Here is a 16,379-nt window from a genome sequence, read left to right on the forward strand (position 1 = left end):
TGTGGAGCGTGGTGCACCTGGGCTGAACACCATGGCCAGCTGACCGGGCAGCTGCTCCCCTTTGCTCCAGCCCAGCTGCACCGCGCTCAGTGCGGGGCGGCTGCGCCTTACTCCTGCTGGGCTGGAGCAAAGAGGAAAGGCTTCCCAGCCAGTAGGAGAGCGGCACAGCCTCCCCAGGCTGAGTGCAGGGCAGCTGGGCTGGAGCAAAGAGGAGGACTGCCTGGCCAGCTGGTCATGGTGTTCAGCCCAAGTGCACCCTTCTCTGCGGGAGGGGGGAGGCAGCCCCAGGAGGCGGTGCCCGCTGGGGCTTCCCTGCTCTGCAGGGGGAGGTGGGTGCAGGGGACTCCTGCTCCCACTGGCACCCTATGCCCTGCTGCAGAACCCTGTCCCCTCTCCCCCACTGGCACCATGCCCCCTGCTGCAGAACCCTACCTCCTGCCCCCAGCCCAGAACCCTGTCCCCTTGCCTCCACTGCCACCCTGTCCCCTGCCCCAGCACCCATTAATACCCTTTCACAGTACCACGTGCCCTGCTCCCACCAGCAGAGTTCCAGCCACATTAGTGAGGTTTGGGAGGGGGGAGGGGTTGGAGGAGGTGGTGTTTTTTTGCATCTCCCTTGTGTGGCCCCAACTGACTTTTTTCTGTGGGTCAGTGATCCCTGACTCAGAAAGGTTCCCTGCCCTTCTTATAAATAAAGACAATGCAGAAACTTTGTGTTTAACATAGTATTTTATTTAAAAATGAAGCCTGGCCAACACGCCCCCAGTTGGGGCCAAGCCCCCATCTGGATGCAGCATCATAGCACTCCTATACACGCACACACCCAGATCCTAGATCTGAGCCTGTCATACACTGGAACCTCCTGCCCGGAGCCCCTCACATACCCCAACCCAAATTCCTGCAACTTCACATCCACAAGCCTGTGGCTTGCTTAGTACCACAGCCCTCCATCTGACCCCAACACTGCCCAGCCTGGAGCCCCCTCCCTGAGCCAGCGTCCCCTTCTCTACCTCCTCCTGCATCCAGATTTCCTCCCAGAGCCCACACATCCTGTCTCAACTTAGTGAGGGCATGGCTAGACTGCAGGAGTTTTTCCAGGATTCCAGAGATATCCCAAGAAAACTCTTCTGCATCCAGGGATGTTTGTTCTTCCATTTTTTTTTAGTGGAAGAGCAAACATGCTCTTTCGGTAACCCCTATATTCCTCGTTCCACGAGGAATAAGGGGGCTGCCAAAAGAAGGGGTTTTTCTAACATTTGGTCCAGTCTAGACAGGCTGAATGTTAGAAAAATCTCTTCCCACAGAAGAATTGGGAAAAAAAGTGGCAGTGTAGGGTGTATAAGGGCTGGGGATAGCAAGTGATGGAAAGGAGGCGAATAGAGAGGGGGGGCTTCAAGGAAGGGGTGAGGTTTTGAAAGGAGGGGTGGGGCAGTAGATCTTTGCTTGTTCTGAGATTTAAAAAGTGATCTTGAGTGTAAAAAGGTTGGAGACCATTGTTGTAACGTGATGTCTAGGCCACACTCTCTCCCATTCCTGCCCCGGTAAGTGACACTAGGCTGGAAACTTCAGAGAGGAACATCCTAGAGTTCCTCCTGGGTGAATTCCCCCACAGTGGGGATGACTGGGCTCCTAATTTGAAAGCTGATTTGAAACTCCACATTCTGTCCTTCCATTGGTTATCCTTTGTTCACACTCTCTTTGTGCTCTGAGCAGCATCACCTTCTTAGGCTGTCAGTCCACTACCAATAAGAGATGGCTAGAAGGCTTACACTTTCCATGGTGTGTGTGTGTTCAGCATGAACAGATTAATTGCTGAATCTCATATGATCTCTACTCTGCTGTAGGATTGGTATTGGATTAGAAAAAGAATTTGCACAGTACAAGTGGATCCTAACATTACAGACTTGAATCATCAACCTAACCTAACAGGGTACTTTTTTCTCACAATGCCTATAACCCATCCAATGTCAGGATTTAGACTTATACCAATAAAACAAAGAAGTGAATAATTAAGATTTTCACAGTTTCCTTTGTTTAACCTTTAGATCCTAAGTTGTAGCACATATGACATTATATAAAGAACAACTATAGTTCTGAAGCACACAAAAAATCAACCTATATGGGCTGCATAAACTGGGCAAATTAAAAATACAGTGGCAGCCTTAAATCATATTTTCCTAGACAAAAAAGCCTAACAAAATATACGTTGGCTCCTTCTCATTAATCCAAATAAGACTTTGTCTAAAAAAGGATTTTATTGTTGTAATGCTTAGCCCTGGTCAGTTAAGCACTGGTGCTCCTTCTGTTCCAGAATGAAAGGTGTAACAACGTAACTTAATTTTTTAAAAAAAGTTATAACATAAAAGGCATCAGCAAGATTTTGTTACTTTCATCTCCCAACAATGTTATTGTTTTTAAGAACTCGTTTTCTGACAAAGCAATTTAGGTATAAAGAATGAATAGGTTTCAAAGACTTTCATCTTGGTAAGAAAACTACTTCTTTCTCTGCTTTTTATGTAAATACAATATTGTAACATTATCATGACCCTTGCAAAGAATGAGTGTAATTAGCATGGCTTTTTCACCAAAATTATACATATCTCTTAGTCATTACCAGTATGTGTTTAGAGAGCCTTCCAGTGGACACAAGTTATTTTAAAATGGCCAAATCAGACAGTTTTTTGTTGGTCTTCCTTGGGAAACATTTACAGTGGAGTGGGGCTAAAGTTTTAGTGTAACAGTGACAGGTCCTAAGAGCATATGGAGGAGACAGTGTGTAATGCACCCTGGGGCAAATTCTGCCCTTGTATACGTGCACAAGCCAAGCATTGAATGCCAAGAGACTCACAATTGTTTAGTTGTTTAAAAGACAGAAACTCACCTAAAGGCAGAATTTCTCCATGTCTCTGAGGGTTCAAGGGAAAATGAAGCTGGGTCTATTATTCCTTTGTGAAAATGGGGTGCACATCATCTAAGCTACATCTAGACTTCAGGCTTTTTGCGCAAGAAGTTTTTTTCAGAAGAGATCTTCTGCAAAAACTTCTTGCACAAGAGCATGATCACACTGCAAAAGAGCATCGAAAAAGCAATGCGCTTTTGCAAAAGAAAGCGTCCAGACTGCATGGACACTCTCTCGAAAGTAAGCACTGTAAGTAAGTAAGCACCAGGGCACCTGTTCTTTTTCCTCTTTCCTCTTTTTGCACAAAAAAAACCCCTTCCCCATCCCCACACACCTTTTTGCGCAAAAAGCTGTTCTTCCTCATAAAACAAGGAATACCTATGCTGGAAAAACCCCTCTGTTTCGATTTTTTTTGGGGGGGGGGGGTGCAAAAATTTGCTTGAGGTGTAGACGCTCCATGAATTTCGCAAAAACTCTGTAGTATAGACATAGCCCTAAAGAGAATTTTTGCCTCCTGGATTTGCATGTCCAACATACATTGGACCAAAGTGGACCAATGATTTTGCATAGATAACAGCACAGACACAACAGTTTGACAGCTGTGTCATCTGTTGGTAGTCATTTTAGAATGAGTTTCTATTAGCAGCTTGTTAAAAGTATAATCCTAGCGGCCTACAGGAAAATTTAAGAATCATTGTGACATTGGATGACTCTGTAGAATATCTCTCCCTGCCCCTATCTTGAGGGGGGAGGAGAGAGACAGTTGCATTGGTTCATTCCTTGGTCCCTTTCTAGCAGCTCCATAATCTGAATAATCTCCCACGTCAAGATTTGTTTGGATTTGTAAAAATTGTGGTACTTCTGTTCTATATCAGCTAGATAACAAGAACTGCCTACCTCAGAAATTGACTGACTGTCTAACGCTCAGTGTCTTCAGTTAAGGGAATGTATCTCTATTTTTCTGTCTGTTTAGCCCACAGGATGGTAGTTTCATCTATAAAATTACTATTTTGAGGTAAATATAGCAGTTCAGATTCAGAACCAAAAACTTCCCTCGAAATAGTCTTGTCAGTACAAAATTACTGTAGTACTTTAATTCACTGAGTTCATTTCTTTTTTGTCAGGGCCTACTGGTTTGAAGGGGTTCTGCAGTCTTCTATAGACCTAACTGGAAGGGTCTGTAGTAAATACTTCATTCTCCTGCATCACACCATCATTATCGCTGTACTAATATTACTGTGCTTACGCAAGAGTCACATAGAATGTTATCCTTTCATAGAGGTGGTTTAAAAACATCTATAGATTTTATGGCAGGGGCATAATTCCCCATTAACATCCATAGAGTGGTTTAAAAAAGGATATAGGTTTCATAAATTAGCTATAAAATTCTAATGTCTATAAAAGCTTGTTGGTTACCTCCCCTCTGAAATTCTATGGACTTGTAGGATCACAAAGCACTTCCAATAAGTTATTTTTATTACTTGGTCACACTGTAGCCATTGTATGAAACACAGGTTAATACCTAGTATAACATAAAATGCTGTCCTAAAGGTATTGTTGTGTCCTTGCCTTTGACATAGTGTTTTGTGTTAAATTAGGAAATTTGGTGCCTTCTAATTTCATTGACTTTTGTCCTTGTTCTTATGAGACAGGTGGTTAGAAACTGTCTACCATACCTTCTCTTTATCTCTCAGTAGTTTGTATACTTTCATCATGTGTCCCCCCTCAGAAAAACAATCTTAGTAATTTCAGTCTCTCTTTATATGAGTGAACAGATGAGACTCTCATGACAGAAACTACTTCTAGCACTTAAGAATGTGTTTGCAGCTATTCTTAAAATGGAATTGCTCTTTTCACACAAGTTATACAGTTAGTTTAATAAAGGAGGCTAAGGGTATTTTGGGCATCACCAGTTATCCTGCATTTCTGTGAGTGTGTGTATATTCTCATACCAGTTTTACACCAGGGTAGCACCATTAGGTAGATACTATGTTCATCTGTAAAAGCGGCGAGGAGTCCTGTGGCACCTTATAGACTAACTGAAGTGTTGGAGCATAAGCTTTCGTGGGCAAAGACCCACTTCGACAGATGCATGTTCATCTGTGTAAATATGGAGCAACTCCTTTTTGAGACTAGATTTACAGTGGTACAGATGAGGCCAGGAAGAGCCCTATTACTTCAGTGGAGTTACTTCAGATTTAAGACTCAATCCTACAATGTGTGGAGCATCTCCTCTGCTTAGAGCCCTGACATTAACTGAGGATCAGCAGAACAGTTCTACCCTGGCCCCAACAACTTCTCCTCCCTCCTGTCCCTGACACCCAACCTACATAGGGCTGCCAGGTGTTTCTGTTTTTCTTGGACAGAAGGCTGCTTGGGAATTCTTCCTCTTCCACGTCTGGTGGGGGCAGACGGAGCAGGGAGAGTGGGGATTTAAAGGCTCAGTGACTTTTTTTTTTTTTTTTTGGTGTGTCTCTGTTTGTTCAACCAATTTTTTTCCCGCCATGTTTGGTATTTTTTGTGAAAGTATCTGGCAATCCTACCTCTACAAGGTGAAGGGTGGCTGGTGGAAGTACTGGCTCTGCTAACTTTATGCCAGATGAGAGATCCCACAATCCATGCCAGAATAATTTTCATCTGCCCAGTTCTTCCCAAAATGTGGTCCTTTTCTCACTTAATTTATAATATATTTAGTTCATATTCGATCTAGATAACAATTGCTTGACATTGGGGATTTTTCTGGAGTTCAGGTCAGAAACAAAGGGGCAGAGAACTTCACTCAGGGAATTTCTCTGACATGGTCACATGATGAAAGTAAAAGTGTCATCCGTAATAGTCAGTGGGCTTTGTAAACCTTGGTATATGGATGTCCATGCTGGATAGTGGCACTCCTGCAGCTGGTCTGGGTCAGCTGACTGAGGGTCATGGGGCTCAGAGTATGGGGCTATAACATTTGGGCTTGGGAACAACCTCCATTCCCAACTTGGCAATGTTTCTCTGAACAAAAACATTTTGGTTCTTTCAAAAGTTGACAATTGGACATTGAGTTAATACTGCTTTGAAACTTTACTGTGCAGAAGAAAAATGCTGCTTTTAACCATCTTAATTTAAATGAAACCAGCACAAAAACAGTTCCCTTACATTGTCAAGTATTTGTTTTAGACTCTCTTTTTTAAGTAGTTTGCACTTAACAAGCACTGTACTGTATCTGCTTTTTTGGTCTCTGCTGCTGCCTAATTGCATAATTCTAGTTACAAATGAGATGTTTGTATCTTTTCTGTTCATAACTCTAAGGTTCTACTGTATTTTTCCCATCATTGTTTCATGTTTTAAAACCCCCAGGCAGTTTCAGCTTAAGTGTTAACTTAGATCCTATGTTTGGAGAGGGGGAGAAAGGAATTGGATACTAATTCTATCACTAATGCCCCTCTCTGGGCACCAAATGCTATAACCTGTCCCAGTAACCCAAGTGTCTGAGGCACAAAGTCTAATATCAAAACTGAATGTCTGTGGAGAGGCAAAAGACTGAATGGGCTTGAAAGACCCATTGAAATGGTCTTTTTAGGTCAGGGCCAAAGCACACCTATGGAGCAGTGCAAGGAAACTATGTTGCTGCTACCCATTTCCTATCAGTTCAGTGACTTAAACACACAACTTAGTTCCCACAGCTTCTAATCCTGGCACTTTTCAAAAACATTAAATTAGTTTAAAAGAATAAGCACTAAAAATACCTTGACTGGTTCTGCCCCCTCCCCCATGGAAAGACAGCTCTTTTAATCTACTTATTAAAGAGTGTTTAAGAAGCTGTTAAAGCTGTTAAGAAACTGAATCCCACAAATGATAAGGGTAAAAAAAAAGCCTGCTGAAGAAGTAGAAAAGAACTGACTAATGAAATATCTCCTCTCTGGGGCAAATCTTGACTCTCTCCCCCGACCCATCACCCCACCCCATGTAGCTATACAATACTTTAAGCTAACATGCTCGAAATGCAAAAAAGGTGCCAATTCTATAAACAGGTGGTTGCTGACCATAGGGGCAATGTAACATGTATTTGTGCAAACATGGAACAGTAATTTCACTTATGAATAGCATCTGTTCCAAGAAGATTTAATATATTATGGCTGTAATATGTGCCACATAGAACAGAAGAGGGAGGGAAAACTAGCCAAGGATTTAATACTACATCTGTGACTTGTTAGTTATGGTAACTTTCAGGTATGTGCTAGTTCCAGCATATGTTCTAGAATGCAGCAATAGACTAGCAAGAAGAGCTACAGAGAGAACTTGGAACAATATTTTAGATGAAAAATCAATACACCTACTCATTTAAAAAAATACTGCAAAGTGTTTTCAGTCCTGTGTCCTTCACTGAATACTTGCTGGGCCTGCATCTCAAGCCTCTATCACATTCCCAACCAGGCAGTATGCAAACACCATTGACCCGAGGTCACTTCTAGAAATGAGACATAACACTAATAATGAGCATAACAGAAATGAGGGGAAAGTACTGACCCTGATCATTAAAGCTGATGGTGGAACATGAACTGTAACCTTAGGTGGATAAGCGGTTAGGAAAGAATTGCTAAAGGACAAGTCCTGACCCCAGTGAAGTCAATGGCAAAACATGCATTTATTTCACTGAAAGCAGGTCTTGACTCAGAGTGAACCAGAAAAAGCAGGGAGATGCACTGAGCAGTGCTGTGCTTGTCACTTATATTGCCAAGATGTGACTTAGGCTCCAGTACGCATGAGAAGGCAGACTGCTGTTGCATTGTTCCCTCTTCTGAGCACCCTGCTTTTTCATATCTTCACCATCCAGGCAATTTCTTTTGTATTTGTATGTTCTGGCTTTGGACACAGCAGCTTTCTTTCCATATCTGCTTTCTAGCTCCTCATGCCCAAGCCCCGTGCATCCCTGTGCTGGCAATTTGTCACCCCTAGATATTTTGAGACTGTTTTAAATGTCCAGCAGGCCACTTGTCAGAATGTGAGTTGAATGACTAGGTGGCAACTTTACTTCGAACTCCCACTTGGCTCACCTCTTTCTCTGGGTCCTGGTCCAGCGCTCGGTTATGTCTTTTGAAACCTCCCCTGTACTTGCCCTGCTGTGCTTCTGCGGTCTGTACAGAGTGCTCTTGCTAAGGGCTCCTGCTGCTGGATCATGTCACTCCTCTCTCAGGATCCCTCCTTTTGCTGCTTTTCTCCTTCCCCAAACAGCCACCGCTTTGGGGCCCTGCACAAAGCCACCCCTTGCACATCTTTGCCTTCCTTTCCTCTTCCCAATGTCCTCTCCTAAATGTCCCTTTTATACACTTCTCCCACTGCTATCTTTTTACTTCTTCAGTCTCTATATGCTTGAATCTGCATATTCCTGAGTGTGAAACACCTACCTTCTCCAGTGGTTGAAGTAATTTGAACCAAGAAGGAGAGCTCTCCTATACCTGTGAAGGTGTAGGGGGACCAGTAGAGAAGCACTTCCCACCCAGGCCTGGGAAAGCACTGCCTCAATTTTTAGGCCATGTCTTCACTACACAGAAGATTGACGCTGCTGCGGTCCATCTTCCAAGGTTTGATTTAGCGGGTCTAGTTAAGACCCGCTAAATCAAACTCAGAGAATGCCCCTGTTGGTGTCGATACTCCTGTTCCTTATGAGGAGCATTTGCTCCCATCAACCTCCTTCTGTGTGGATAGTGCAAAAATGCAATTTAAGATATATCAGCTTCAGCTATGTCATTACCATAGCTGGAGTTGCATATCTTGATTCATCTTTCTGCTGTGGTGTAGACCAGGCCACGCTGTAGCATAACAAGGGAAGGTGCCTTTACCATCTCCCATGCCTGTCCTTACTTTAGCCCCTGATACTCATCTTAGTCTCATGGAATAACTATTTGTAGTATAGTAGCAGCTACAGGGCACCAACTGATAGAAGGGCCCATTTTCCTGGGTGCTGAAAAACACACAGTAAGACAAAGCCTGCCCTGAGAAATCTAAAGCTTAAAGGGTGAAAGGAAACAGAAGTGAAGTTACTTTCTCAAGACAAAACAGTGGTAGAGCTAGACCTAGAATCCCATGTTTCTTGAGTCCATAGCTAAGTGCTTTCTCCATCCTCTTCCATTCAGATCCTTCCCTCAAATGCATTTCCAGTATTGCGACCTTAGAGCATTTAAAAATCCAGAGTCTAGCCACAAAACATCAGGAGTTACAGTTTAAAAATAATTTAGGGTTTTTTTAAATGTCTAAAATATGTGCCATCCAATTTCTGAGCCTCTAGGTTACACTGAGTTCACATTAGGCTTTCTACTGCAACCATGAGAGCTACACATATTTTTAATGGAAGTGGAGATTCTCCATTCCAGGAGCTGGGACTTGAATAAAAACGGAATGGTGGCAAGATTTGCAATAAAATCACCCGAGTTTACAGCAGTGCACTTCTTCCATAATTCTATTGACAGCTACCCCCAGTTTAAGAACTCTGGAAAATTGCATTACAAAACACATCACACTGCTTTGGGGTGGGAGCAATTGTATGCTAGGTTGTGTGGCTTGTATTAGACTGTTTAGATTGCTTAGGCTAGGTCTACACTAAAGCTTCTTTTTTTTTTTTTAAGCTACACAATTTGTGCTCTGCAATTTGCATAGCTTTTTCTGATTGCTTTTCCAGAAGAGGCTTTTTTTGTTCTTCCACAAAAAAAAAGCAGAAGAGCAAACACATTCCCTGGATGCAGTGGAATTTTTCTGGGATATCTCTGATATCCCGAAAACCCCCCACAGTCTAGACATACCCTGGGAGGCAAGGACTGTCCCTTCCTTTTTTCTCCACTTTGATAACGTTTGACAAATAACAATCCCCCTCCTCTACATTGGTAGTCCTGCTCTGGCACTGCGCAACCCCCCTTCTCACTCCCTTGAATGCCATGGCAGCCTTTCCTTAATGAAATCAGCAGAGAGTTACCAGCTGGAGTGAAGAGGTGTTTTGTATCTTGAATAGTAAACACCACAATAGAAGTGAGAGGTGGTGAGGCCCAGGAGGAAGAGAGAAGTAAATAGCACTGCTCCCCATGACTGTTCTCCTAGTGAACAGCTGCCATGGGATAGCAAACAGTTCCTGATTGAGATAAGATTACACACATGCAATTACAACTAATCATCCTAGAAAGCTTTTTTGCAAAAGGAGTTGGATTCTGTTCTGGTTCTCTTTTTATTTGAATACAGAGGCGGCAGCACAGGGACCAAACTCCCCACGGACAGAGGCTGCATGGCATTCCATGGAGCAGCCTCTGTCTGCAGCTCAGACCCTGGACCTAGCACCGGGTCCAACCTCCTCCTCCTCCTCCCCCTCCCCCTTGCTGTCTTTAATACAGAAGCAGCAATGGGGGGGGGCATGTAGTCAATAGGATTAACCGATAAGACGAGGCTTATCGGTTAATTGTGTAGTCGACTACACAATGACATCCCTACTTATGGCTAAAGCATAAGAATAGGGAGGAACAGGAAATCTGTCTGGCTCTTTTGCAGACTCTTTGGGTGGCTTATGGGGCAAGTCTCTTATCTTCACTTCCTGTTTCCTCAGCTGTGTAACGGAGCTACCATGCATGACATAACTGTCAAGGTTGATGTGAGGCTCAGTTCATGAACAGGGTCGAAGTTCTTTGAGAGCCTTGGGTGGGTGTCCATGCGGAAATGCAGAACAGCAGGTAAAACTAGGTGAATAATGGGGAAAAAATGACTCACAAATACGGAAAACTTCACTAAACTGAAATCTGTTCACCAATGATTTGCCCAGCACCACAGCTTGAACAAATGGTGAAAAAATATTCCTCCAATACTGTGTTTTAGAAGAGATTATGGAATTCATCAGATAAATTACTCCAATCACATTGGGCCAACTCTAGAAATATCATTAAAACAGACCTGGCTGGGACCTGGATTCTATTACAATAGACCTGTTGGGGTGCATTTAAGAAACCAATTAATTCTGTGTCTGTCTTTGGAGAAGTTGCCAGTAGGGGGATTGGGAAATATGGGGATCTCTCCAGACATCTCTTGCATGCAATGATTAAGCATCCTGGCTTCCAGGGGCCCCAAGAGCACTTCTCTGGCTGAGGAGGGGACCCCTTTGATGTCTTGTGCTGGGTGCCAGCCAAGACTGTCAGACAGAGTTAGTTTTAACAGTGCATCCTATTTTCCCCTTGATAGCCTATAATCTTTCTTCCTACAGATTTTCCATGCACAGAGAGAGCTGATGTTTTTCTTATTAACGATACAGCGTTTGCAGACTGAGCTGCTGTGGGAGAGCTGGAGGTGTTTGTTTGTCCTCTTAAAGGAAACAATATACCCCATGCTGAAGGATGTTCCCAGGAAGTCTGCTGTTGTCAGAACTAGTGGCTGGTGCTTTTGGGTCAGGCTTTTTTTGCCTTCCTGGTTGTGTTTTTCTGGGAGAATACTGCATTTGGAAGTCTTGTCTGACTGGGCTTCACAGCTAGATGCCTATGTCAGAAGCCTGCAAAGGCACACAGGTCTGAGTGATGGGTATATCTTCTTGAAGCTAACCAGCCACATAGCTCCACACAGGAATTCCCTTTTATTTAGATTTCAAATGCACCATGTAAGCTTTCCCTGCCTGGAAGTGCTATGCTGGACTTCAACCACCCACAGCACAAGTATGTTTACAGGGATGAATAGGGTTGCCAGGTGTCTGGTTTTGAACTGGGCAGTCCAGTATTTGAGCTTTCTGTTCAGGAAACAAATTGAGAAAATATAAATGATAAACTATAAATGTCCGGTATTTTAAAAAAAAAGTTATTTTGAAGGAAGGGTTTTTTCTTAAAAAACCCCATGTGGACTGCGTTTGTTTTCTCAAAATACGCTATTTCAGAAAAGCAGCTGTCCGCAATTATGCAAATGAAGCACGGGAAATTTAAATCCCTGCTTCATTTGCAATTTTGCTTGTCTGCATTTGCATTCCTCTCTCAAAGGAGGAATGCAATGTAGACATACCCTCAGAGGCCAAAGCTCAGATCTGTTGGGAGGGGACCCCTTACGGGTCTGTCCAGGGACTTGGCCTTGGAGATGTGATTGTCAGGTGGGGAGGGGAATTGAGAATACTTTATTTCTTGCGATGGCTGGATTACTTTGGGGGAGCCCTTGGATTGGATTGAATCCGGGCACCATTTACATTGCATGTTTGCGAAGATGAATTTTTGAAGGAGGTGGGGGAGTGCCCATGTGTAATGTATCTGCAGCAGGTTAACAAGAATGTTCTTAATGGGAGGGGAGGCTAAGCTGTGTCACAAGGCTGCAGTGTTCAAGAGGTGATGAGGCAGAGGGAGCAGATGGGATTACGCCACAGCCAAGCCTCCTGGGTCGAACCTAGAGGGGTTGATTCCTTTAAAAAAAAAAAAAGTTCTCTGTCGCGAAGGCCTCGCCGATAACTTGCGGGAAGCTTGAGGCTCACTTCAAAGGCACTAAGCTGCTGGGGAGGAAAGGCCAGGCAAGCGCCTGCACTAGGCATGCTCAGCAGGGACTGGCTCCGTGCGAGGCTGGGCTGGCTCACAAGTCTCCCGAGGGCGGAGAGCAGGGCAGGCATGAGGCAGCCGGTGGGTAAGTCGGAGCCCGTCTCCCCCCGCTCCCCGCGCCGCTGCAGTGCCCTGCCTGCCGCCCGCGTGGAGCGCTCGCGCGAGCGGGGCGGGGGCTTTGTGTCTCGGCGGCCCGAGCCGCTGCCAGGGCGAGTGGCGGCATCTCGGACTCTGTCCGCGCGTCCAGCCGCGGGCTCCGTCCCGGCGCCCCGGGTGCGCGAGTCCCCCGCCCGCGGCGCCTTGGCCGGAGAGTCTCTGCGCCGCGCTGCTGTGAGGGGCGAACGGAGCCATTTGACTACCGGGGGGGGCACGGGACGTGTTTACCAGCAACTCGGCGCTGCCCGCTTGGACGCGAGGCATGTGCCGCCCTCCCGCCCCCGGGCTCGGACACAGCAGCGGGCTCCGGGTCCCGCCCGCAGCTGCCCCTTCCCGTTTGCACTGGGGAGGTGGGATCAGGGCGAAAGGGCTGACTGGCCCCCCAGCAGGGGCGAGCGGTCCTGCTTTCGAGGCAGGCTTTAGTTCAGCTGCTAACGCGCCTCCTGCAGTCAATCGCAGCCTGGGATCACTTCGAGTGACCCTCTGATGACTTGATCCAGTGAGGAACAACCGTTATTTGACTGCTGTTGCCTTAGCGGAGTCAGTGTCTGTAGGGAGAAGCCCTGCAAAGTTCTCTGTCTCTGTCTCTCTCTCACACACACACCATTTTTGGCTTTTTCAATGTTCCATCAAAGAAATATTGGGATTAACCCAGGGTGTGGAAAGTACCACCCCGTACAGAGAGTTCAGTGCTTTGGGGATTAAGGTTTGATAATCTGTGAAATCTAAGTGCCCTTGTGAACGTTTCCTTTATGGTGCCTGGATGCTACACCCCAGGAGTTTTCTTATGGTGTTTATTATTCCAAACTAAAACCCTGCAAGGGAGATGCTGTAAAGATTGTTTGAGCCCAATAGCCCACCCAGGTTCATTGATTCTGCAAGCATTTTTCTCAAGATGTTACCAGTTTTGCCATAAAATGACACATTTAAGTTATTTATAGCGGAGCTATAAGGGTTCTGCTGCAACATGAACTACAGTAGTTTGCTAAGAGAAATTACCTTAGCTTTTTGTGAGAAAAAACAAATTAAATACTTTGGGATCCACCTGGATGTTTCAAAAACAAATAATTCCACACTAGAATCACAACAAAGCATATATTACTCTAATTTGCATATATGAGATAAAATGTGTGTATGGTTAATATCAGCCAGCTACTGGAAATGAAACTTTGTTCCTTCTTGCCCTTAGTAGGTGAAGTCTCAGACACAAGAAACACAGGTGCTTTAGTTAAATTCCCAAATTTTGCCAGTATTTCTGTGAAGAGCCATAATCTTGTGCCTACACACATCCAGAAAGAACACTGACTGTGAAGCAAGCCTCTGTACAGCTTTCCTGTTTACTATTTACTCTTAAAGATACAAACTTGCCTTTGCCTTGAAGTGTGTGTGGGGGGGGGGGGGGGTACTGCTATGACAATTTGAGACTTCTGTTTCTGGCCATGTCCTTTTTCACCTGTTAATTCCAGTCTTCTCCCACATTGTAACAGACTTTTTGAACAGGAGATGAATTCTTTAGGGAAGTAAAAAGGCTCTGCTTCTGCAAACATGACCCAGCTCATCCATGAAGAGTCCCATTAATGCCTGTTGCCTTTAAAAACATGATTGTTAGAATGTGATAATACAGTCCTATGCTCTAATTTCTCAGCTACCTCTGTTTCCCTATAAACCCCATGGACTTGATTGTTGGTCCACTTGTGCAGATTAGTTTGAAGGATCAGAGCCTTAAACATGAATCTGCAAAAGTTTATCATCAGTCTTAGTGATTTCTTTTATAAATGGGTCCTTTTTACACTTTATTCTGTTACTGCTACAAAGAAGGGGAAAAATACCTTTTCCATATGTGTTAGACTGAATATTACATTTCACCCTAGAATGACCAGTGATAGCCCAATTCAGGCATTAAATCCATACCAATGGACTTCTGTATTTCTACAGAATCTCTTCTGGATTGGTCCCAATTTTTTGTCAAGGATTCAGAAAAATTGTTTTTCTCTGGTTAGGAGTCTGAGAAGTTCTGACACTTCAGCTTGTGCTCTTAAGTAAAAATCTGAGTGTGGCTGCAAGAGCAAGCATTTTGATCCATGTTGTCAGGATACCAAATCTTAGTGACAATGCAATGCACATCTTTCCTTCTAGCCTAAAGCATTCACCCGCACTCCTGAGCTGTAGCTGAACAGTTTTCCTTTCCTTTCTTTAAAGGGTCTGCATTAAGTAAAAAAAAAATGTTGTTTATAAACCATTGTATGGAAAAATGACCGAATTAATTCAATTGTTAAACAGCAGAATAAGCAATTTCTTCAGAATAAATTACTGTGGGATGAACTGGGGAAGAATCTCATGGTTTTTACTCACTTAGGATCTGGTTTTGCCATTCTTATTGTATATCCACTATTCACGCTGAAGCAGGAGAGTAGTAGGTAATGACAGGAACATTTGTTCCATCCTTCTTCCCCAAAGCACCAGCCCTTGCAGTTGAGTTGCCATGGAATAGGGGTTATAATCTAAAAAGGACCAATAGCAAATTTCTATTGTCTTGATCACAGTGTAGGATGGCAAATCTCTAAGGCATGATTTCTTACCTGCATTGCTCCTTGGCGGCAACAGCATCATACCACCTCACGCCCAAGGCAAATTGTGAAATAACAGTCTAGCCCATTGTTTCCAGGATGGGGCTCTAGTTTGTATCTTCACTTCCTGTAGTAGTATTCAAAACTGCTGTCTGAAAAACGCATTCTCCTGTGCTCAGAAAATACTAATCTGACAGTCTGTATGTCTTAGCCTTTCGAGTGTTAACCGATTACAGTAGTATATTGTTAGATACGTAACTTGACTGGCTTTCTCACGACCTAAAGAGCACACAGAAAATAAACAGGGATCTATTGTTCAGTGGGGAAAGGCAAACGTTTTCTGCATAGCTCTCCTAATTAAAAAAAGATCATTTTAAAATAATTCTCCTGACTGTCACAGCAAAGACATGGCCCATGCAAACTCAAGTTTTACTGAAAGCAGGTCTGCTCTAAGGGTAAAGCATTTCTCCATAACTTTTGGGCAGGTTGCACGCATGCTGCAAGGTCCTGCCCAAATCTTCTATTTTAATGAATTTGGCTAGAGTCCATCCTAATTAATCCAGAGGGAGTATGAAACAATTGTTCTTTTGTAATTTTTCTTTTCACAATGTGTTGACCCAACCAAGGGCTATGTCTTCAAAATCCTCTGGGTCTCTTGCTGAACCTATTATACCAGTTTTGGTTTAACAGATGTTGTTTTCCCCTTCATGAGTGGAAAGGGTTATCTCACTTGCTAAAACCTTGTTTCGACCATTCTGCGTAGTCTAGATACGCCCTTGTTGTTGTGCTTTGTTTCAAGAGCCTGTGGACTTGTGGAATGCTGGGGGAAGCTTACTCAGTAGTTCCAGCTACAAAGGAAAGGTGAGGTCAGTCTCTCAAAAACTTTATACCACCTTTAAGATCCAAATGAGATTTCTACATAGATTGATGGGGTCTTTTTAACATCTACAGTAGGAATAACCTAAATATGTCTTGGTGCAATATATTGCTGATTACTGTAGGCAGTGAAAAATTACAACAGCACGTGTGTGTTGCCCAAGCATTTCATTTGTCAGTCAGTGATCACTCAGACAATATTAGATGGAAAGTACTACTGTCTCAGATTTTCAGAAGTGACTACTAATTTTGCATGCAAAAGACAGTCATATGTCTCAAAGTTGGCATGAAAAATATGAGACCTTTGTACTGACAGGCTCTCTTTTGTCTTTTCGACCTTTGTTAATGATATTGCCACTTTAACTA

At 43.9% G+C, this 16,379-nt stretch overlaps 1 protein-coding gene and 1 long non-coding RNA gene across 10 annotated transcripts in view; one reads left to right on the forward strand and one right to left on the reverse strand.

Annotated features, from left to right (window-relative positions):
* LOC142827374 (uncharacterized) overlaps positions 1–15,580 on the reverse strand; it is an 84,163-nt gene extending 68,583 nt beyond the window's left edge. Inside the window, exon 1 of the long non-coding RNA XR_012902087.1 lies at positions 15,150–15,580. This is a non-coding gene — a long non-coding RNA (uncharacterized LOC142827374). The remainder of the gene's footprint in view (positions 1–15,149) is intronic.
* JCAD (junctional cadherin 5 associated) overlaps positions 1–16,379 on the forward strand; it is a 90,450-nt gene that overhangs the window by 34,686 nt on the left and 39,385 nt on the right. The window contains exon 1 of one of the 9 annotated variants that reach the window (XM_025180865.2): positions 12,202–12,499. The exons of 6 other annotated variants lie outside the window; for them this stretch is intronic. The gene's annotated coding sequence lies outside the window, so the exon portion shown is untranslated. Of the gene's footprint in view, positions 1–12,201; positions 12,500–16,379 lie in introns of those variants that run through there. 2 more of the 9 variants (XM_006110646.3, XM_006110644.3) reach the window with 2 other exon arrangements.

Source organism: Pelodiscus sinensis, chromosome 2 (genome assembly GCF_049634645.1).
Source record: "Pelodiscus sinensis isolate JC-2024 chromosome 2, ASM4963464v1, whole genome shotgun sequence".
NCBI classification, from domain to species: Eukaryota; Metazoa; Chordata; order Testudines; family Trionychidae; genus Pelodiscus; species Pelodiscus sinensis.